Source organism: Triticum dicoccoides, chromosome 4B (genome assembly GCF_002162155.2).
Source record: "Triticum dicoccoides isolate Atlit2015 ecotype Zavitan chromosome 4B, WEW_v2.0, whole genome shotgun sequence".
Taxonomy (NCBI): domain Eukaryota; kingdom Viridiplantae; phylum Streptophyta; class Magnoliopsida; order Poales; family Poaceae; genus Triticum; species Triticum dicoccoides.
The window spans coordinates 266,673,768-266,698,329 of record NC_041387.1 but is presented as its reverse complement, the minus strand read 5'-3'; positions in this window follow the sequence as shown (position 1 = coordinate 266,698,329).

Here is a 24,562-nt window from a genome sequence, read left to right as displayed (position 1 = left end):
AGATGATACAATACCGGTGCACCTCCCCCAAGCTTCGCGAAAGCCAAGGGGAGTGCCCATACCCGATACTCTCTTTTGGTGATGAAGAAGGAGGTGGTGGTGATGAAGTAGAAGTGACCCGGTCCTTAAGGACCAAGAGACTCTCCAATCTTCGGATGATGCACTGTAGGGAGGCAATGTGCTCCAGATGCAGAATATTTTCATGAGTAAGATACTTATTGTGCACATGAACCGTTTCAATGATCTTGAATGTTGCAATCTCAGGGGGGGTAAGATGAGCATAGTAAGGTTTAAGGATATCTTCCTCTTCCGCATCGGCAGGCAAGGTTTGCTCGACCATAGGCACTTGATCTCCGGTGGCCTCCTTGCTCTTGTCTTCCTTAGCTGCTCCAACGGGGTCTTCCCTCTTCAGCTCGATCTTCATCAACCAAGCATCCTCTTCCATATGGTTAGAGGAAGAAGAAGACATGATGCCTGGCTCAACAGATCTAACAGAAAACAGCAAGAAAAGAAAACAGAAGATTTCTCCGTGATACGGAGGTCAACAGGTTCGGGGGGCATATAAAGATTTTTTATCTTGGGGAACAAGGAGAACAGAAGAAAAATGGAGTTCAGAAAGTACCCGAGGTGGGCACAACCGACCGGGGCACGCCTGGTAAGCCAGGCGCGCCTTGGTGTATCATGCCCACCAAGGTCACTTTCCTGGAATTTTCTTATTTTCCTAATTTTTTAAATATTCCAAAACTGTCAGAAAATCATTTTTGCGGATTTTCGGAGTCCGTTTACTTACCATATCAAGTACCTCCTCTTTTTTCACAATTCTGGAATGTTCCGGAAGGTTTCTTTTATGTGTTCTTTCGGTGTCATAGTTTGGATAATATTGCTTTCAACATTAATGGGCGTACCTGAGATATAATCTTTTATTCGTTACCCATTAACAACCTTTGGGTTCGTACCTTCGGCATTATTTATTTTGATAGCTCCAGATCGATAAACCTCCTCGAGGACATAGGGTCCTTCCCATTTGGAGAGGAGTTTTCCTGCAAAGAACCTGAAACGAGAGTTGTACAAAAGAACATATTCTCCAACTTTGAACTCGCGCTTTTGGATTCTTTTGTCATGCCATATTTTGACCTTTTCTTTGAATAACTTTGCATTTTCATAAGCTTGGGTTCTCCATTCATCTAATGAGCTAATATGAAATAACCTCTTTTCACCAGCAAGTTTGAAATCATAATTGAGTTCTTTAATTGCCCAATATGCTTTATGTTCCAACTCAAGAGGCAAATGACAAGCTTTTCCATAAACCATTTTGTAAGGAGACATACCCATAGGATTTTTATATGCTATTCTATAAGCCCAAAGTGCGTCATCTAATTTCTTAGACCAATTCTTCAGGGACCTATTGACAGTATTTTGTAAGATTAGTTTTATTTCTCCATTGCTAAGTTCTACTTGACCACTAGACTAAGGATGATAAGGTGACGCAATTCTATGGTTAACATCATACTTAGCAAGCATTTTACGAAAAGCACCATGAATAAAGTGTGAACAACCATCAGTCATTAAATATCTAGGGACTCCAAACCTTGGGAAAATAACTTCCATAAGCATTTTAATAGAGGTGTTGTGATCAGCACTACTAGTTCGAATAGCTTCTACCCACTTAGTAACATAATCAACAACAACCAAAATATGAGTATACCCATTAGAGGAAGGAAATGGTCCCATGGAATCGAATCCCCAAACATCAAATGGTCCAACAGCAAGTGAATAATTCATAGGCATTTCTTGACGCTTACCGATATTACCTATTCTTTGACATTCATCATAAGACAAGACAAACTTACGGGCATCTTTGAAGAGAGTAGGCCAATAAAAACCAGATTGCAATACCTTATGAGCAGTTCTGTCTCCCATGTGATGTCCGCCATAAGCTTCGGAGTGACATTTCCGTAAGATTTGTTCATGTTCATGCTCAGGTACGCAATGTCTAATAATACCATCTACTCCTTCTTTATAAAGATGTGGGTCATCCCAAAAGTAATGTCTTAAATCATAGAAGAATTTTTTCTTTTGTTGGTATGTGAAGCTAGGTGGTATGTATTTTGCAACAATATAATTAGCATAATCAGCATACCAAGGTGTACTATTAGAAAAATTTATTGTAGCTAACTGTCCATTAGGAAAGTTATCATTAATATGTTGTGGGTCATCCAGAATATTTTCAAGCCTAGACAAGTTATCAGCTACAGGGTTCTCTGCTCCTTTCCTATCAGTGATATGCAAATAAAATTCTTGTAGAAGAAGAACCCACCTAATGAGTCTAGGTTTAGCATCTTTCTTTTCCATAAGATATTTTATAGCAGCATGATCGGTGTGAACAATCACTTTCGAATCAACAATGTAGGATCTAAATTTATCACAAGCAAACACCACTGCTAAGAATTCCTTTTCAGTAGTAGCATAATTTCGTTGAGCACTGTGTAGAGTTTTGCTAGCATAATGGATAACATTTAATTTATTATCAACTCTTTGTCCTAGAGTAGCACCAACAACATAATCACTAGCATCGCACACAATTTCAAAAGGCAAGTTCCTATCAGGTGGTTGAACAACAGGTGCAGTAATTAAGGCTTTCTTGAGTGTTTCGAAGGCTTGCAAACAATCATCATCAAACACAAAAGGGATATCCTTTTATAAAAGATTTGTAAGAGGCCTAGAAATTTTAGAGAAGTCTTTGATAAACCTCCATAGAAACCAGCATGACCAAGGAAACTACGAATACATTTGATATATTTAGGACATGGCATTTTCTCAATTGCATCAACCTTGGATTTGTCCACCTCAATGCCTCTTTCAGATACTTTATGGCCCAAAACAATACCTTCATTAACCATGAAGTGGCACTTCTCCCAATTCAAGACAAGATTCATTTGCTCACATCTCGTCAAAACTCAATCAAGATTGCTCAAACAATCATCAAAAGACTTCCCATAGACAGAAAAGTCATCCATGAAAACCTCAACAATCTTTTCACAAAAATCAGAGAATATAGCAGTCATACATCGTTGAAATGTAGCAGGTGCATTGCATAAACCAAAAGGCATACGTCTATAAGCATAAGTTCCAAAAGGACAAGTAAAAGTGGTCTTTTCTTGATCAGGTTGTGAAACAGGTATTTGTGAAAAACCGGAACATCCATCAAGGAAGCAAAAATGTGTGTGCTTAGATAATCTTTCTAACATTTGATCAATAAAAGTCAGAGGGTAATGATCTTTTCTAGTTGCTTTGTTTAATTTTCTATAATCAATTATCATTTTGTAGCCTGTGACAATTCTTTGTGGAATAAGCTCATTCTTATAATTAGGAACAATAGTAATACCTCCCTTCTTAGGGACACAATGAACAGGGCTTACCCATCTACTATCAGCTATAGGATAGATTATACCTGCTTCTAGAAGTTTCAATATTTTCATTCTTACCACTTCTTTCATCTTCGTATTTAACCAACGCTGGTGATTAACAACGGGTTTAGCATCAGGTTCCATATTAATCTTGTGTTGACATAGAGTGGGCCTAGTGCCCTTAAGATCATCAAGAGTATATCCAACAGCAGCTCAGTGCTTCCTTAGAACTTTCAATAATCTTTCTTCTTCATTTTCTGAAAGGTTAGCACTAATAATAACATGATATATCTTTTTCTCATCAAGATAAGCATATTTCAAAGTGTCTGGAAATTGCTTTAATTCAAACACATGATCACTTTTAGGTGGAGGAGGTCCACCTAGAGTTTCAATAGGAAAATTGTGTTTAAGCAGAGGTCGTTGTTCAAAGAAAATTTTATCTATTTCATTTCTTTCACACATATGCAAATCATTTTCATGGTCTAGCAAGTATTGTTCTAAAGGATTAGTAGGAGGTACAACAATAGAAGCAAGACCAATAATTTCATCCTTACTGGGCAAATCCTTTTTATGAGGTTTTCTACTAAACTTGGAAAAATTAAATTCATGAGATTCATCACCAAATCTAGCACCGACAGTTTGTTTCTCACAATATATTCTAGCATTGACGATGTTTAAGAAAGGTCTACCAAAGATAATGGGACAAAAGTCATCTTGTGGGGAACCAAGAACAAGAAAATCAGTAGGGTATTTTATTTTCCCACACAAGACTTCAACATCTCTAAGAATCCCAACTGGTGATATAGTATCTCTATTGGCAAGAGTTTAATAGTAACATCTATGTATTCTATTTCAGCAGGTGCTATTTCATTCTTAATTTCTTTATATAAGGAAAAAGGAATAGCACTCACACTAGCACCTATGTCACATAACCCATGATAATAGTGATCTCCTGTCTTGACTGAGACAACAGGCATGTCAATAACTGGTCTATGTTTACCTTTTTCATCAGGTTTGGCAATTCTAGAAGCTTCATCACAGAAGTAAATAACATGCCCATCAATACTATCGACCAAGAGATCTTTAACCATAGCAACACTAGGTTCAAATCTAATTTGTTCAGCTGGTTTAGGTGTTCTAATATAACTTTTGTTGACCATAGTTAAAACTTTAGCATGTTCCTTTATCCTAACACAGAAAGGTGGTTTTTCAATATAAGCAGTGGGAACAGCTGGATCAACATTGTAAATGATAGTTTCTTTTTTAGCTTTTACCGGTTCTTTAATTTCTTCTTTAATAGGTGGGTGATATTTAAACCACTTCTCCTTAGGGAGATCAACATGAGTAGCAGAAGATTCACAAAAGGAAGCTACTATCTCATAGTCAAGTCCATATTTAGTGCTAAACTTTTGAAAAGCATCGGTATTCATAAAAGATTTAACACAATCAAACTTAGGTTCCATACCTGACTCTTTACCTTCATAGAGTTCAAAATCTTCAGAGTTATGTTTAATTCTTTCCAAAAGATCCCACTGGAATTCAATAGTCATCTTCATAAAAGAACCGGTACAAGAGGTATCGAGCATGGATTGATCATTACGAGAAAGCCGAGGATTAAAATTCTAAATGATAATTTCTCTTGAGAGCTCATGATTGGGGCATGACTATAACATTGGCTTAAGGCTCCCCCAAGCTAGAGCGATACTTTCTCCTTCACGAGGCAAAAAATTATATATAATTCCGATCATGATGAACCAGATGCATAGGATAATTTTTTTGATGGAATTCCAGTTTCAACCAATTCCAGTTCCAAGATCCAATATCATCGCATAGACTATACCATGTCAATGCTTTTCCCTTCAAAGATAAAGGTAAAACCTTCTTCTTAGCTTCATCTCTTGTTAAACCTGCAAGCTTAAACAATCCACATATATCAAGTGCATATCAGGATGTTCAGTTCCATCTCCTGCATAAGGATTAGCTAGCAGTTGTTCTACCATACTCGAAGGAATTTCATATTCAATATTTTCATTAGGTGCAGTAGGTTGAGGGGCAACTAATTGTGGTTCCGGTTGAGGTGAAGATACCCTGAACAAACCCCTCAAAGGATTGTTTTCCATAGTAGCAAGTGACAATAAATTTCATCATGTAGTAATAATGTTTCCTTACCAGTTTCCACTTACCAAAAGAGCTTCACTCCTCGGCAGCGGCTCCAGAAAATAGCCTTGATGACCCACAAGTATATGGGGTCAATTGTAGCCTTTTCGATAAGTAAGAGTGCCAAACCCAACGAGGAGCAGAAGGAAAGGACAAGTGGTTTTCAGCAAGGTAATGTCAACAAGTGCTAAAATTGTAAGTAGCAGCTTAGTTTGATAGCAAGATAATTTGTAACGAGCAAGTAACGATAGTAGTAACAAAAGTGCAGCAAGGTAGCCCAATCCTTTTGTGGCAAAGGACAGGCAAAAACGGTTTCTTATGATAAGCAAAGCGTTCTTGAGGGTATACGGGAATTTCATCTAGTCACTTTCATCATGTTGGCTTAATTCGTGTTCGCTACTTTGATAATTTGGTTTGTGGGTGGACCGGTGCTTAGGTGTTGTTATTACTTGAACAGACCTCCTACTTATGATTAACCCCCTCACAAGCATCCGCAACTATGAGAAAAGTATTAATAATAAATTCTAACCATAGCATTAAACTTTTGGATTCGATCGATCCCTTACGGAATAGCGCATAAACTAGGGTTTAAGCTCCTGTCACTCTCGCAACCCATCATCTAATAACTACTCCACAATGAATTCCCTTAAGCCCAAATATGGTGAAGTGTCATGTAGTCCACGTTCACATGACACCACTAAGGGAATCACAACATACATATCATCAAAGTATTGAACACATATCAAGTTCACATGATTACTTGCAACATGATTTCTCCCGTGACCTCAAGAACAAAAGTAACTACACACAAATGATAATCATGCTCAAGATCAGAGGGGTATTAAATAGCATAATGGATCTGAACATATATTATTCCACCAAATAAACCATATAGTAATCAACTACAAGATGTAATCAACACTACTAGTCACCCACAAGTACCAATCTATAGTTTCGGTACAAAGATTGAACACAAGAGATGAACTAGGGTTTGAGAGGAGTTGGTGGTGTTGAAGATGTTTATGAAGATAGCCCCCCCCCCCCAAGATGGGAGAGTTGTTGGTGATGATGATGACGATGATTTCCCCCTCTGGGAGGGAAGTTCCCCCGGCGGAATCGCTCCGCCGAAGGGCAAAAGTGTTCCTGCCCAGGTTCCGCCTCGATACGTGGGTGCTTCATCCTGAAAGTCCTCTCCTTATTTTTCCTAGGTCAAAATGTCTTATATACCAGAAGAGGGTCACCGGAGGTGGGCCTGGGTGAGCACAACCCACCAAGGCGCGCCTGGGCTCCCTGGCGCGCCCAGGTAGGTTGTGCCCACTTGGTGGGCCCCCTCTGGTACTTATTTGCTCCAATATTCCTCAAATATTCCATAAAAATTCCTCGTAAAGTTTCAGCTCATTTGGAGTTGTGCAGAATAGGTAGCCTGACGTAGCTTTTTCAGGTCCAGATTTTGAGCTGCCAGAATTCTCCCTTTTGTGTATACCTTGCATATTATGATAGAAAGGGCATTAGAATTACTCTGAAAAGCATTATTATGCAATAAAGAAACATAAATAACAGTAGGTAAACATTATGCAAAATGAATGTATCAGTGACAAAGACACAAAGAGTGTGTTTGCGAGAGGTATCACCATAAAATGAGGCGATAGTGTGTGTGTGCACGATCAAGAGGGCGTGTCTCAAGAAGGGACGACAAATCTACATAGATACAAGGAGCACGAGAGAGACATGTACGAGATAGTGGAAGCAAGAGTGTGCGGGTGTATAAACCTATCTGGAGGCTAGTCGATATATGTTTGTTAGATAAATATGAGTCGGGGGTGCGAAAGCGAGAGTTTTGTGTGTCTGTGAGAGAGACAGTAGTCAGGAAGGGGAGTGGAAGTAGGAGTTGTGTGTGTGTGTGTGTGTGTGTGAGAGAGAGAGAGAGAGAGAGAGAGAGAAAGGGAGGGGGAGTTTGCCTGATCGGTAAACAAATGAATAATGTCAGTTTTGTAACTGAGATGAAGACGGAAAGGAGACTGCAACAAACGTTGTGTGTGCGGGACAGAGTAATTTTAGTGGTAGGAGTCATATCTAGAGAGATATGGGGTGCGTGAGAGAACCCTGGAGAGAAAGACAAAGTGAAAGACGAATGAGTGTGTGTGTGTGTGGTGGTGAAAAAGAAAGCTTAGGTACCTAGTCATACCAAAGAACGATAGAGACGTGAGAGATAATGAAAACTATGTAATGTATAATGATAGGGAGAGTGTGACACTTCTCAAGGGAGACTTTGAGAGACCATGTTTGTGAAAATATAGGAGAAACATGAAGTGAGCGTGCGGATGAGCTGGACAAAAGAGAGTGATAGCTACATGAAGGACCATGCGACAGAGGGGGCGTGAAAGGAGATTCAAATATTTAGTTGCGTGTATAGAAAATGTCAACATAAAAGGGATTCAAATATTTGAATTCGAGATGATGATACATGTAATTCATACTTGAACCAAAATTGATTTGTCAAACATGCATACTCATATGAATTCACGCCCATCTATGTTATTTAATATGTAGATATTATCGATCCATACATTTTAGTAGAACATAATATGGTTTAAAAATTTTGAATTCAACCTTATGATTTTGAGATCATTGTATTTGTAAATCATATTATATATATATATATATATATATATATATATATATATATATATATATATATATATAAAGGAGCAGAATTCTTTGTTGTGCTTTGATGTATATAGAATTTTATTCCAATCAAAAATGGATCCTGCCCGAACAAAAATAGAATACAAAATGGATTGGAATTGAGTTGGCACGGTAAACGTGCAAGTTTTTTCTCAAAAAATTGAACGAAGAGGCCAAACTCGCAGTAACCACCATAAACCAAAATATGGGAGATGGAAATTACCGCATGTCCATGACATGCAACACATGTCGGCTTGATTTCAATAGGTCTTGATAGGGGCAGGTTTGTAATTTCACTCAAACATGACATAACCGCCTCTCACCCGGATTCATACACGGTGGGTGCCAAAACACAGTGTCTCCTCAACCAAAATTGCCTCTCACCCGGACTCATACACGGTGGGCGCCAAAACAAACTCTCCTTGGCCGAAATCTCCGGCGGCAAATATTCATATGCGAGATTACCGTCCTATCCCCAACCTACTAATATTGTTGTGATGTAGGAAATTTTAAACGAGGGCTAAGATTGTAAATTTCCTCGTATTTGAGACAAGCTCGCCCTAAAGGCATGGTTCCCACCTTCCTCTCTCCCTCCATTTCCCCATTCATACTCTGTGGGCGCCAAAACACCCTCTCCACCCCAGCCTCCTCCTCCCGCCACCCCATCCACCACCGTCCTCCTCCACCATGCCGAAGCTGACACCCCGACACTGTCGTCCATTACAAGAGATTGACCTCTCTCCTCCACCGCTTCGGACCAGGATCCTTGCATCCCGCCCTCTTGCTTCATCCCCGCTGTCGTCCACCTTGCCGGCGCCGCTCCTACGACTATCTCGTCCATCGCGCCGGGATATTTCCCTCGCTGCCACCGTCTACCCTCCTAGATCTATTCCACACTGCCAACAGCCATCGCTACCGCGGCACCGTCAAATTCTTAGCAGATGCATACACGGCGCCGCACCTGAGGCGGTACTCTTTCATATCTGCTCAACTTATTTATCGCAGCAAAAAAATAGATCGCCACTGCTTTACTATGATTTCTTATCCATCACTTAGGATCTTACTTGTTAGTTGAAAGCAAACATTGGTTGCGAAATTGCCTTTGTCCGGTTTGCATCTTCAGGTCCGCCATGGCACACTCAACACTATACTCGCAATGCTTATGGTTTTCCTTGTTTATATTCCACACTAGTTAAATGATAGTAGACTAATTTCAAATTTGGGTTAGTCAATTTTTGAGAGCTCGCTGGAGGGAAGGAAGGGGCTCGGGTGGGGAAGGTGGTTGTGGGGGCGGTGGCCTGGCGGTGGTGGGGCCCCGCCGAATGAAGAAAACTCGACGCGGGTGGGGGTGATACGTCTCCATTGTATCTACTTTTCCAAACACTTTTACCCTTGTTTTGGACTCTAACTTGCATGATTTGAATGGAACTAACCTGGACTGGCGCTGTTTTCAGCAGAACTGCCATGGTGTTATTTTTGGATTTAATAAAAAATATTGGCGAAAGAATCAACGTCAGGGGGCCCACACCCGGTCCATGAGGGTGGGGGCGCGCCTCTGCCTCGTGGTCCCCCTGAAGCTCCACCGACCTCAACTCCAACTCCATATATTCACGTTCGGGGAGAAAAAAATCAGAGAGAAGGATCCATCGCGTTTTACGATAAAAGCCGCCGCCAAGCCCTAATCTCTCTTGGGAGGGCTGATCTGGAGCCCGTTGTGGGGCTCCAGAGAGGGGGATCCATCGCCGTCGTCATCATCAACATTCCTCCATCACCAATTTCATGATGCTCACCGCCGTGCGTGAGTAATTCCATCGTAGGGTTGCTAGATGGTGATGGGTTGGATGAGATTTGCCATGTAATCAAGTTAGTTTTGTTAGGGTTTGATCCCTAGTATCCACTATATTCTGAGATTGATGTTGCTATGACTTTGCTATGCTTAATGCTTGTCACTAGGGCCCGAGTGCCATGATTGCAGATCTGAACCTATTATGTTTTCATGAATATATGTGATTTCTTGATCCTATCTTGCAAGTCTATAGTCACCTATTATGTGTTATGATCCGTTAACCCCGAAGTGACAATAGTCGGGATAGTTACCGGTCATGACCGTAGTTTGAGGAGTTCATGTATTCACTAAGTGTTAATGCTTTGGTCTGGTACTCTATTAAAAGGAGGCCTTAATATCCCTTAGTTTCCAATAGGACCCCACTGCCACGGGAGGGTAGGACAGAAGATGCCATGCAAGTTCTTTTCCATAAGCACGTATGACTATATTCAGAATACATGCCTACATTACATTCATGAACTGGAGCTAGTTCTGTGTCACCCTATGTTATAACTATTACATGAGGAATCGCATCCGACATAATTATCCATCACTGATCCAATGCCTACGAGCTTTTCACATATTGTTCTTTGCTTAGTTACTTTACCGTTGCTGCTGTTACAATTACCACAAAACGACTACTGTTACTTTTGCTATCGTTACCGTTACTTCCATACTAGTTTGCTACTAAATACTTTGCTATAGATATTAAGTTATCCAGGTGTGGTTGAAATGACAACTCAACTGCTAATACTTGAGAATATTCTTTGGCTCCCCTTGTGTCGAATCAATAAATTTGGGTTGAATACTCTACCCTCGAAAACTGTTGCGATCCCCTATACTTGTGGGTTATCAAGACTATTTTCTGGCGCCGTTGCCGGGGAGCATAGCTCTATTCTTTGAGTCACTTGGGATTTATATCTGCTAATCACTATGAGGAACTTGAAAGACGAAAGAACTAAGATTTATCCCTCAACTACGAGGGGAGGTAAGGAACTGCTATCTAGCTCTGCACTTGACTCTCCTTCTGTTATGAGTAAGCTTCCGACACCTAAACCTGCTTCTGCTATTAATTCTGATATGTTGCATGTAATTGATGATGCCACTTCTGCAATGCATGATACTTATGACGAAACTACTTCTATGATTGATACTACTGTGCCATTAGGTGAATTTCTTGATGAACAACTAGCTAGGGCTAGAGAGAATGAAATTATTGAAACTGATATTATTGATGAAAGTGATGATGAAGATTCTCCCCATAAATATGAATTTCCTGTTGTGCCTGAGGGTTATGCTATGGATAAAGAAACCGCTAGAAATTTTCTTGCTTGCAATGATAGATCTGATCTTAAGAAGTTACTAGCTAAGCTGAAACAAAAGTCTCTGAATGAAATATGACCCTGCTTTTGCTACTTCACCTATCTGTGTTATTGATAAGGATTATGATTTCTCTGTCGATCCTAAGATAATTACTTTGGTTGAATCTGATCCTTTTTATGGCTATGAATCTGAAACTGTTGTGGCACATCTTACAAAATTGAATGATATAGCCACCCTATTCACTAATGATGAGAAAACTCGCTACTATTATATCCTTAAGATATTTCCATTCTCATTAAAGGGTGATGCTAAAACTTGGTTTAATTCTCTTGATCATGGTTGTGTGTGTAGTCCCCAAGACATGATTTATTACTTCTCTGCTAAATATTTCCTTGCTCATAAGAAACACACTGCTTTAAGGGAAATATATAATTTTGTGCAAATTGAAGAAGAGAGTCTCCCACAAGCTTGGCGGAGGCTTCTCTGATTACTTAATGCTTTGCCTGATCATCCTCTTAAGAAAAATGAAATACTTGATATCTTTTATAATGGACTAACCGATGCTTCCAAAGACCACCTGGATAGTTGTGATGGTTGTGTTTTCAGGGAAAGAACTGTTGATCAAGCTGAATTGTTATTGAATAATATGTTAACTAATGAAAATAATTGGACCCTTCCTGAGCCAGCTCCTAAGCCAACTCCGAACAAAAGTGGTGTTCTATTTCTCAGTCCAGAAGATATGCAAGAGGCAAAGAAATCTATGAAATAAAAAGGTATTAAAGCTGAAGATGTTTAGAATTTACCTCCTGTTGAAGAAATACATGGCCTTAATATACCACCTATTGAAGAAATACATGGTCTTGATAACCCGACACAGGTAGTAAAGGTAAATTCTCTCTATAGATATGATAAAGTTGAAATCCCGTCTACTAAGTTTGCTAGCCAATGCTTGGATGAGTTTGATGACTTTATGGCTAAACAAGAAAACTTCAATGCTTATGTTGGTAGATAATTGAAAAGTAATGCTTATATGATTGGACACTTGAGTGATTATATGTCTAGAGTTAAGGGTGAACTTAAACTCAGTAGTAAACATGCTTCTATGGTTACCACTCAAGTAGAACAAGTGCTTGAAGCTCAAAATGATTCGCTCGATGAATTGAATAATAAATATGATTTTGCTATTAGAGTAGCAACTAGAACGGGTAAAATGACTCAGGAACCTTTGTATCCTGAGGGCCACCCTAAGAGAATTGAGCAAGATTCTCAGAGAAATAATGTTGATACACGTAGTCCTTCTAAGAGGAAGAAAAAGAAAATTGATAGGACTTTGCATGCTTATAGTGAACCTGTTATGGACACACCTGAGAATCCCAATGACATTTCTATATCTGATGCTGAAACACAATTTGGTGATGAACATAAACCTAGTGATAATGTTAATGATAATGTTCATGACGATGCTCAACCTAGCAATAATAATGATGTAGAGATTGAACCTGCTGTTGATCTTGATCTTGATAACCCACAATCAAACAATCAACATTATGATAAGAGCGACTTCGTTGCAAGGAAGCACGGTAAAGAAAGAGAACCATGGGTTCAGAAACCCATGCCTTTTCCTCCTAAACCATCCAAGAAAAGGGATGATGAGGATTTTGAGCGCTTTGCTAAAATGGTTAGACCTATCTTTTTGCGTATGCGTTTGACTGATATGCTTAAAGTGAATCCTTATGCTAAATACATGAAAGATATTATTACAAAGAAAAGAAAGATACCGGAAGTTGAAATTTCCACCATGTTGGTTAATTATACTTTTAAGGGTGGAATACCTAAGAAACATGGAGATCCAGGAGTACCAACTATACCATGCTCCATTAAAAGAAACTATGATAAAACTGCTTTATGTGATCTTGGAGCCAGTGTTAGTGTTATGCCTCTCTCTTTTTATTGTAGACTTGAATTGAATAAGTTGACACCTATTGAAATATCTTTGCAAATGGCCGATAAATCAACGGCTATACCTATCGGTATTTGTGAGGACGTGCCTCTTGTGGTTGCAAATGTTACTATCTTAACGGACTTTGTTATTCTTGATATTCCCGAGGATGATAGTATGTTGATTATCCTTGGTAGACCTTTTTTGAATACTGCAGGTGTCAGGACCCCGACTCAATGCCACATCGACCTAGCTTGTAACACCTCATATCACTTTGCGGCCTCACGCACGGTATTCCCACCGGTGTCGCCTTACCTTTGCCCGGAACCATTTGCGTCTTTTGGCACACGTATATGATAGTTTCGCTAGCATCCATATGATAATGAGCCCGGGCTGACATGGCTAGTCGTAAACCCAAAGTGGCACAAACATACAGGGACAGGCATCCATGACCCAACATCGAACGTGTCGGTCATCAGCGAGTGAATCCAGGCTGTAGCACTGGGCTAGCAGGACTCCGGTGAACCGGGCTGTAGCGGGCTAACAGGACTCCGGTATTCATCGCATGACATTTCCCCGAAGGAAAAGACACAGGAACGAAGAAGGACACATGTCGGCCAGCCTAAGTGTTCTGGAGCAGTAGCAAGCTACCATGGCTCAGTGGAAGCACTAGGAGACATTTCCCGGTAAGAGAGGCTACTAAGGATAAACAACTAGATAGTCAGATCCCACACATACCAAGCATTTCAAACATACACACAATATGCTCGATATGTGTAAATACAACATGGCATCACAACATAACTCTACGACTCAAGTATGTATTCAATAGGCTCCAAGGAGCGAGATATTACAAACATGGGTCTCTCGACCCAGCATTCAGAGCATACAAGTCAAAGCACAAACGGAAGCTTAACATGTCTGAGTACAGACATCTACAAATGAAAAAGGCTGAGAACCCTGACTAACTACCAGATCCTGCCGAGGGCACAAGATCGTAGCTGAGGTAACAAGCTAAACGTCGAAGTCCACGCGGAACTACTAGTGAGACTGAAGTCTCTCTGCAAAAACATAAAATAGGCAAACGTGAGTACAAATGTACCCAGCAAGACTTACATCAGAACTAACTAAATATGCATCATTATCAATCAAGGGGATGGTGGGGTTTAACTGCAGCAAGCCAGCTTTGGCTCGGTGGCTATCCTGAACTACGACTGCAAGTAACTCTTTTGAGGTGGCACACACGAGTCCACATATTTGCCATATCAATACACCACTATGGATCTGCTCCCGTCTCCCTACGAGAACGCCATCCATAGCACTCACGCTTATCTTGCGTATTTTAGAGTATCCACTTTCACTTGTCTATGAACTGTACAGGCAACCCAGAAGTCCTTTTCCACGGACACGGCTATTCGAATAGATGATGTTAACCCTGCAGGGGTGTACTTCTTCACACAAGCTCTCACCACTTACCGCCATTTACACGACATGTACTCGGCAACCTTCAAGCGGAAGCCCAACAAGGGTGTCGGCCACGACCTACCTAAACACTCAAGTCTCTAGTCCAGGTTTATCGCCTATTCGGGTTCCATCCGCGAGGAGATCCGGCCGGAGTTTCGCTCACAGCCCCAAACGATGTGTGCAGGGTTCCCGAGACACCAAACGGGCGCTCGGTACACCGTGCCACGTGCCTACCGCATCACAGCCCACCCCTCCGGTCAGCGCTGCCCACGGCCTCCAGCATACTACAAACACCAGAAACTACTTGCAACTCCTGGACAGAGGACAAGGGTGATTAAGAAGCCGAGAGGGTCCATTGGTTTCGGGCCCAATGCGTGGTAGTAACTGTTTCATGGATCACAAACACAGAACTCAGTTCCTGAGGACGGCTGCAATGAGACAACCCACCATGTACTCCTACATGGCCTCTCACCGCTACCTTTACCAAATCCTGTTCACACACTTAGCTCACACATAGTAGGACATGTTCACACACCTCTGATTCACCCCCGATGAATCAGACCTGACTCAACTCTAAGCAGTAGCAGGCATGACAAACAAGCATGAATCAGTAGGCACAACAGGGCTCAAACAACTCCTACTCATGCTAGTGGGTTTCATCTATTTACTGTGGCAATGACAGGTCATGCAGAGGATAAAGGGGTTCAGCTACCGCAGCAAGTAACAGTTGAATCGTTGTTGTCCTAATGCAGTAGAAGAGAGCAGGAGCGAGAGAGTAGGATTGTATCGAAATGAACAAGGGGGTTTTTCTTGCCTGGCACTTCTGAAGATAATATAGTTCTTCATCGGTGTCATCGAACTCATCGTCGGTACGTTGTCTACTGAGAGGGGACAAACACCGACAAACAAAAGAGAAACACAATCAATGCCATGCAACAATATGATGCATGAAGATGACATGGCAATATGTTGTTGATTGGCCTAATGCATCTAGCAACAAGTTAAATGGGGTTGGTTTGAACACTAGGTTCAAATTCAAACTCCATATGTGAGAGTTTAAATGCCATTTAATTGATTTGACCTGATCAGCAGGTGTAAGTTGTTCTAGCATGCATGAAAATGGTACCGATGGATAGATTGGATTTTTCTGATCATTTTTCATATATAATTTGTTTGATTTGGAGTTACGGTTGAATTTCTATGATTTTCAGAAGTTAGCACTATTTCTGGAATTTCCTGAATTAACTTAAATCCAGAAAATGACTTACAGCGTCAGCATGACGTCACTGTGATGTCAGCGGTCAACTGGGTTGGCCAGGTCAAACCTGACCTATGGGACCCTCTGTTAGTGGTTAGTTAACTAACTAAACAGAGTTAGTTAGGTTAAGCACTAATCTAGGTTAATTAGCGCTAAACTAACCTAAGTAGTAACTAACAAGGGTGGCCCACACATCAGTGACCCAGGGGGTCAAACTGGGCCCACCCAGTCAATGGTCAACGGTTCAAACCCACCGGCGTCGAGTCGCCGGCGAGGCCAGAGACGGCGGAGGCATTTGGAATTCCTCCTCCGGCGACCAAATCAACGGCAGAGGGCGGCTACGTGGAGCTGGAGCTTGCGCGCGTCGAGTGGTGGTGGTGGGAGATGCTGGGATGGCCGGAAATGTCGCCGGCGACGACCTTGGCGGTCGCCGGAGTTCGGGCGAGGTTAGGAATGGTGCTGTGGGGCACGGCGGGGCGAACGGCTGGGTGCTACGGCCTCCTGGTGATGTGCTGAGCACGGTGACGCGCTCGGAATCAAGCCAACGTGGTTGTGGCCACGACAGCGATGTGCGGTGGTGGCGGCGGGTGCGGCCGAGCTCGGTGTGGTCGCTGTGGTGCACAAGAAGGCAAACGGAGAGGGGGAGAAACGGCAGGAGCTCACAGCGGATCCGTAGGGATGGTTAGCGGGCTCGAGGACGCTCGGGAGACGGCAAATCGACGACGACGATCTTCGGTGGCCGACGAGGAAAATGGCGGCGGTGGCGGTGTTGCGGCGCGTCCGGGGCCTCGTGGCTCGGTGGAGAGGAAGACGGGGTCAAGGCGGAGCCTCTGGGCACAACGACGAGGCGAGGCAGTGGCTGTGGCCACGGCGGTGCTCGTCGGTGGCCACGGCTGCGCTCGGGTTCGGAAGAGAGAGGGAGAGAGACGAGGCAGGGAGAGAGGGTGAGGACGGGGGGGTGAGAGGGTCTAGGGCGTCCAGGGGTCGCGATGGCGTCGTCTAGGCGCGATGAGGGGGAGCCAGGCAGGCTAGGAGGGAGGAGGTGGCCGGGGCGCGTGCGTGCGCGCGTCGGCCACACGCGCGTCCTCCTGGCAGAGAGGAAGACGACAGGGGAGGGGCCAGGTGGGCTGGGCCGCACAGGTGGGCTGCCAGCTGGGCCGGCCAGGTAAGTAGCCCAGGTAGGTGTTCTCTCTCTCTCTCTCTTTTCTAAATTGTTTTCTGTTTTCTATTATTCTGTAGTCTTTAGGGCTTTATATAAAATAATTAAACAGATCCAAAAATCATGAAAGTAATCATGGCTACTGTTTAGAATATATCCAACAGTAAAATTTTAGTTTATGATTATTTGAGCATTTAAAATATTTTATAGCGTTTAAATGCCCAAATGCAAATAGAGTATGATTTAATTCAGAGCCCAATATGTCCTGCAAAAATATAAACCATTTTTGGTAGATGCTTACACCTCAAACCAGAAATGTTGAACATTTTTAGAGGGCATTTTGAGTTCAATGAAAAAGATTTTATTTTGACCCTAGTTGAATTCATTTGGTGCTAGGGTTTAAGCATCCCCATTTCAAGTTTAACTGAAATTTAAACATGATGACATGGATGAAGATGCAACTAATTACAAACAGAGATCTAGGGCTGTGACAACTCACCCCCACTAAACAAAAATTTCGTCCCGAGATTTAAGACGTGAGGTAAGAAGACAGAGGGGCACAAGACCAACACAATCTTCAGGATCCAGGGTGCACTTCATAAGAACGTTGATTCGACCACCATCATTAACTTGATGTCTTGCTCCAGGAACTCCTACCAACATGACAACGAGAGGAGGAAGAAACTCTAGAAGGATTGATCTTCTCGAAGATCGAGCTATACCAAATCAACTCACGGAATGAGATGTTGAAACATCTCGAGTTGAGACACAAAACACATCGAGAGGGGTGAAAGAACAACGACGGGGTTTGATTTGGTGGGCAACGATTCCACGCTTAGAAAGATGGTGGATGGTGTCAAGGTGGCGAGGAAAATAATTGCCATGATTCCATAACGGTGCACCTTAGGAGAGGTGACTCGTATAATATATCCCCTTTAAGTGGCAAAAGAATTACCTTTGATTCAGAGATCATTGAAACTCTTTATACCATCTTAAGGCAAAACACAAATGATCATTTGAAAGAGCCCGAAAGAATGACATTCTCGGGCCAAAATGAATATTGTGGATTACCTTGTTGAAGACAACACAAGGGGTGATTTGCTTATCATCGGAGATGGATGAAACCCATGGTAGAATGACGCAATGATGGTGCAAGTTGGGGATAAAATGCAAATGCTGGGAATGATTCTAGTAACTGGGGAGAAACTCAACAGTAGAATAATTCCACTGTTGGAATGGTTATAGCATAACCGAGCAAACTGGGAGCAATCCCAGTTAATGCCGATGATAACATCTAGTGCTTGCGCGTGCTCTCAAGAACTTGAGCATTTCCATATTCATCAAGGTTTTACCAACATCTGTGTCAAGGATCCTGGCAACACAACATACTACCATGAGGAATACTGATGGATGATGTGGATGCAAAGGAAGATAACACTTTCTCAGATTTCACCTTAGCGAGACCAAGGGGACAAAATCTGGATGATCGACCGAGAGACATTTAGCACTCCGCTTCTAATGATCTCCTTGATGCACTAGCGTATCCCATTCATAGATATGGTTTGGTATCTAGAACATCAAGTAAAGGTCGGACTTCGGGAGCACAAGAATCCATAAGGGACAACTAAGGAGTAAATCCTGCGAAATCCCTATGGGGAGGTGGCCAACTTTCTCAATCAAGATACTACAATAACAGGTCTTCCGGTTGGGTGTGTTGGCCACGACATCCACTTTACCAGTTACAGAAAGACCAATATTATAATTCTTGGGAAACATTCCAACCATCATATCTGCCTGAGATTCAGATCTGGTTGGTGTCAGAATAATCTAGACTCATCGAGTCTAGAAAGAAAAATGAAAGTTTGCAACACAAACCGACAAGATGACGTTGCATGATTCTCGGGAAAAGAACTACGATAGCAAGCTCCAAAACATGAGCTGGTTCTGCTACAAGCATGTGAACACGTTGTCCCAGACAAACATGATCCCATGGTAGTCTTACGATAAAACACTACCGAGTTCCGGTGTGGAACCATCATCGAGGATATCGAAGTCCTTGCATAGGGTATACTCTTAAGAAGGAGCTTCTTCTCCTTGAACAAATCAATCAGTGGCTTGGTGTGCTACAGAATACATATGGAGTGGAGGTAATTAATCTGCCAAACCATAGTATACTTTGCACATGTGTGACTAACTTGGGATGATTCCAAGGAAGCAACATTGACTTTATCGAATTCACGGCGGCAACTTACACCAAGTACCATGAATTAGAGGAAGTCACTTCTTTCATCCGAACATATACCTCATGAACGGAACACGGAGATAATGCTTACACAAGTTTCCAACACTAGCCTGATGTTCATCATGAATTATGGAGGAGATAAAATGTTGCTGGTGGGCTCAACAACAACTCATCAGAATTTCCATATCACTGGAATTCCGCCATTATGTGAACAAGGTGATAGTATTGGTCAGACCAAAAGATGGAATGGTGTATGCTCGAGGGATCAACCACGAGTAAGACAACATTACGAACATCGTTGGTTCTGATTTGACTTAACGATAGCCCATACTCAAATCAAAGTTTTGATAAGACAATAGATCCAACAACTGATCACAAGGACCAATCGATGGTGATATCATCTTTCTTCAACACACACACACAAGAAGATATCCCTTAACATGAACTAAGTCAGACAAGCTTTTATCTTCCAACTCTCCAAGTTGTTGTCTAGCTCAACCAACTAGCTCAGGGTTATCCAACACAAAGTCTTGGAGAAGGGGTGGTTTATAAGAAACCAACTTGATCATGAGCTCAACATAACAGTCAGGTGACGACCTGGTGATACTTCCGAGAGGATATTCGGAAAATCACGAACCACCGATATGTTACTAAACTCGAGAACAATCTTGCTTTTCAGGGCAAGATGATATGATCAAATGAGAAAGGACTAAACAAAATCCTAACTCATCAACCGAGGAGTGCACCAGGAAATAAGGACTAGGTAGCACAATCAACCTTAGGGTGATGATTCAATAAACAACATGCTAAGAATGAGGTTATCGTCCATTTAACTACCAAGCAACGGAGTTGCTAGCAGTATTGATTTCACACACCACGATTCACTTGTCGGCATTCCGGTTACAATAACACGGAAACCGAGGAATGAACAATGATGGCAAGAAGTATTACTGCGTCAAGAATTCATAAGAGCTAGCGCAATTCTCATGACAGTCTTAATATAAGGATGGTAATACTCCAACGTAGAGCAGAACAAAAGCTGGATTAGCAATTTGATCTGCGGAGCACAACTACTTTGACCCAATCCTGGAAATAGACAAGGTACTGGAGTTTGTTTCTCCTAGTCATTCCAGAATAGAATGGCTTGACGGACCACAAGAGTAATAAGCATCGATAACACAGATGCACCATTACTCCTGACTATCAATTGATAGACGATGGTCGGAATACAAATGAAGAGGGACAACTCAAGGGGGCATATATCCTTTTCGAGTTGTGGAGACATGGATTAGTATGCCGAACAAATTCAACATATTTCTTCCGGATAACCCATGCAGAGAGGTAGGATTGGCAGAGTCACAATATAGAATGGGGAACTCATCGAGGGCACTCCTGTTGTGATCTTTTGATCCAACAAACTTCTGCCATAAGTGGTTCATAGTATTTGGAAGAAGGAAATACCATGGACCTCAAGGACTAATGCAAAGGTTACTAATTACCTAAAGGAACGAGCAAACACTACCAACATGAAGTAAGTAGGGTGAGTCTTGGGTTCAAAACCCAGAAGTAGATTACCTACTAACTAAATGGCATCACGGGATGCTTTCGGGAATAAAGGCCAGAATCATCACACTGGAAACACATAACATGGCTAAATTACTAGGTGACTCCCTAAAACACCTAGGGTCATAATAATAGCTCCAACATATATGTCAAGGCAATAAATTACCTCAACGCACCGGTTAGTGTGCTTATTCTGACCATAAAGGACATCGGGAATGGAAAGAAAGGATTTGCAAATGCATCAGACTATTCAGAGACCTGGGATGACTCGGACAGCATAACTGCTGTAAATGCTCAGAAAAGATTTGAGACATTCACAAGGATTTGCATAGTCACTTAACAACATCATATCAAGGTTCTGGTTCAACTGAGAACATACTAAAAAGTAGTAGAAACTGAATTGGGGCTTGAAACTATTAATCCTATAAGTCTCTAACATAGAAACTCGTCATCCTAGTAGATAGATGAGAAGCCTAGTTCCTAAACCCCGTAGAAGAGAAGAGGATGACTCAGATCAGAAGGCCATGAGGTATAAGGAGATAAAAGAGCCTTACGTTCCATCCCACAATCAATTCCCTTATATAACTAAATAATTTCTAGACTCAACTTCGACCAGTTTGGCTTGGTAATCCTACAGGTAGTCAAGCTCTGATACCAAAGCTGTCAGGACCCCGACTCAATGCCACATCGACCTAGCTTGTAACACCTCATATCACTTTGCGGCCTCACGCACGGTATTCCCATGGGTGTCGCCTTACCTTTGCCCGGAACCGTTTGCGTCTTTTGGCACACGTATATGATAGTGTCGCTAGCATCCATATGATAATGAGCCCGGGCTGACATGGCTAGTCTAAACCCAAAGTGGCACAAACTTACAGGGATAGGCATCCATGACCCAACATCGAACGTGTCGGTCATCAGCGAGTGAATCCAGGCTGTAGCACTGGGCTAGCAGGACTCCGCTGAACTGGGCTGTAGCGGGCTAACAGGACTCCGGTATTCATCGCGTGACATTTCCCCGAAGGAACAGACACAGGAACGAAGAAGGACACATGCCGGCCAGCCTAAGTGTTCCGGAGCAGTAGCAAGCTACCATGGCTCAGTGGAAGCACTAGGAGACATTTCCCGGTAAGAGAGGCTACTAAGGATAAACAACTAGATAGTCAGATCCCACACATACCAAGCATTTCAAACATACACACAATATGCTCGATATGTGTAAATACAACATGGCATCACAACATAACTCTACGACTCAAGTATGTATTCAATGGGCTCCAAGGAGTGAGATATTACAAACATGGGTCTCTCGACCCAGCATTCAGAGCATACAAGTCAAAGCACAAACGGAAGCTTAACATGTCTGAGTACATACATCTACAAATGAAAAAGGCTGAGAAGCCTGACTAACTACCAGATCCTGCCAAGGGTACAAGATCGTAGCTGAGGTAACAAGCTAAACGTCGAAGTCCACGCGGAACTACTAGTGAGACTGAAGTCTCTCTGCAAAAACATAAAATAGGCAAACATGAGTACAAATGTACCCAGCAAGACTTACATCAGAACTAACTACATATGCATCATTATCAATCAAGGGGATGGTGGGGTTTAACTGCAGCAAGCCAGCTTTGACTCGGTGGCTATCCTGAACTACGACTGCAAGTAACTCTTTTGAGGTGGCACACACGAGTCCACATATTCGCCATATCAATACACCACTATGGATCCGCTCCCGTCTCCCTACGAGAATGCCATCCATAGCACTCACGCTTATCTTGCGTATTTTAGAGTATCCACTTTTACTTGTCTATGAACTGTACAGGCAACCTAGAAGTCCTTTTCCGTGGACACGGCTATTCGAATAGATGATGTTAACCCTACAAGGGTGTACTTCTTCACACACGCTCTCACCACTTACCGCCATTTACACGACATGTACTCGGCAACCTTCAAGAGGAAGCCCAACGAGGGTGTCGGCCACGACCTACCTAAACACTCAAGTCTCTAGTCCAGGTTTATCGCCTATTCGGGTTCCATCCGCTTGGAGATCCGGCCGGAGTTTCGCTCACAGCCCCAAACGATGTGTGCAGGGTTCCCGAGACACCAAACAGGCGCTCGGTACACCGTGCCACGTGCCTACCGCATCACAGCCCACCCCTCCGGTCAGCGCTGCCCACGGCCTCCAGCATACTACAAACACCAGAAACTACTTGCAACTCCTGGACAGAGGACAAGGGTGATTAAGAAGCCGAGAGGGTCCATTGGTTTCGGGCCCAATGCGTGGTAGTAACCGTTTCATGGATCACAAACACAGAACTCAGTTCCTGAGGACGGCTGCAATGAGACAACCCACCATGTACTCCTACATGGCCTCTCACCGCTACCTTTACCAAATCCTGTTCACACACTTAGCTCACACATAGTAGGACATGTTCACACACCTCTGATTCACCCCCGATGAATCAGACCTGACTCAACTCTAAGCAATAGCAGGCATGACAAACAAGCATGAATGAGTAGGCACAACAGGGCTCAAAAAACTCCTACTCATGCTAGTGGGTTTCATCTATTTACTGTGGCAATGACAGGTCATGCAGAGGATAAAGGGGTTCAGCTACCGCAGCAAGTAACAGTTGAATCGTTGTTGTCCTAATGCAGTAGAAGAGAGCAGGAGCGAGAGAGTAGGATTGTATCGGAATGAACAAGGGGGTTTTGCTTGCCTGGCACTTCTGAAGATAATATAGTTCTTCATCGGTGTCATCGAACTCATCGTCGGTACGTCGTCTACTGAGAGGGGACAAACACCGACAAACAAAAGAGAAACACAATCAATGCCATGCAACAATATGATGCATGAAAATGACATGGCAATATGCTGTTGATTGGCCTAATGCATCTAGCAACAAGTTAAATGGGGTTGGTTTGAACACTAGGTTCAAATTCAAACTCCATATGTGAGAGTTTAAATGCCAATTAATTGATCTGACCTGATCAGCAGGTGTAAGTTGTTCTAACATGCATGAAAATGATACATATGGATAGATTGGATTTTTCTGATCATTTTTCATATATAATTTGTTTGATTTGGAGTTACGGTTGAATTTCTATGATTTTTAGAAGTTAGCACTATTTCTGGAATTTCCTGAATTAACTTAAATCCAGAAAATGACTTACAGCGTCAGCATGACGTCACTGTGATGTCAGCGGTCCACTGGGTCGGCCAGGTCAAACCTGACCTGTGGGACCCTCGTGTTAGTGGTTAGTTAACTAACTAAACAGAGTTAGTTAGGTTAAGCACTAATCTAGCGCTAAACTAACCTAAGTAATAACTAACAAGGGTGGCCCACACGTCAGTGACCCAGGGGGTCAAACTAGGCCCACCCAGTCAACGGTCAGCGGGTCAAACCCACCGGCGTCGAGTCGCCGGCGAGGCCAGAGACGGCGGAGGCATTCGGAATTCCTCCTCCGGCGACCAAATCGACGGCGGAGGGCGGCTACGTGGAGCTGGAGCTTGCGCGCGTCGAGTGGTGGCGGTGGGAG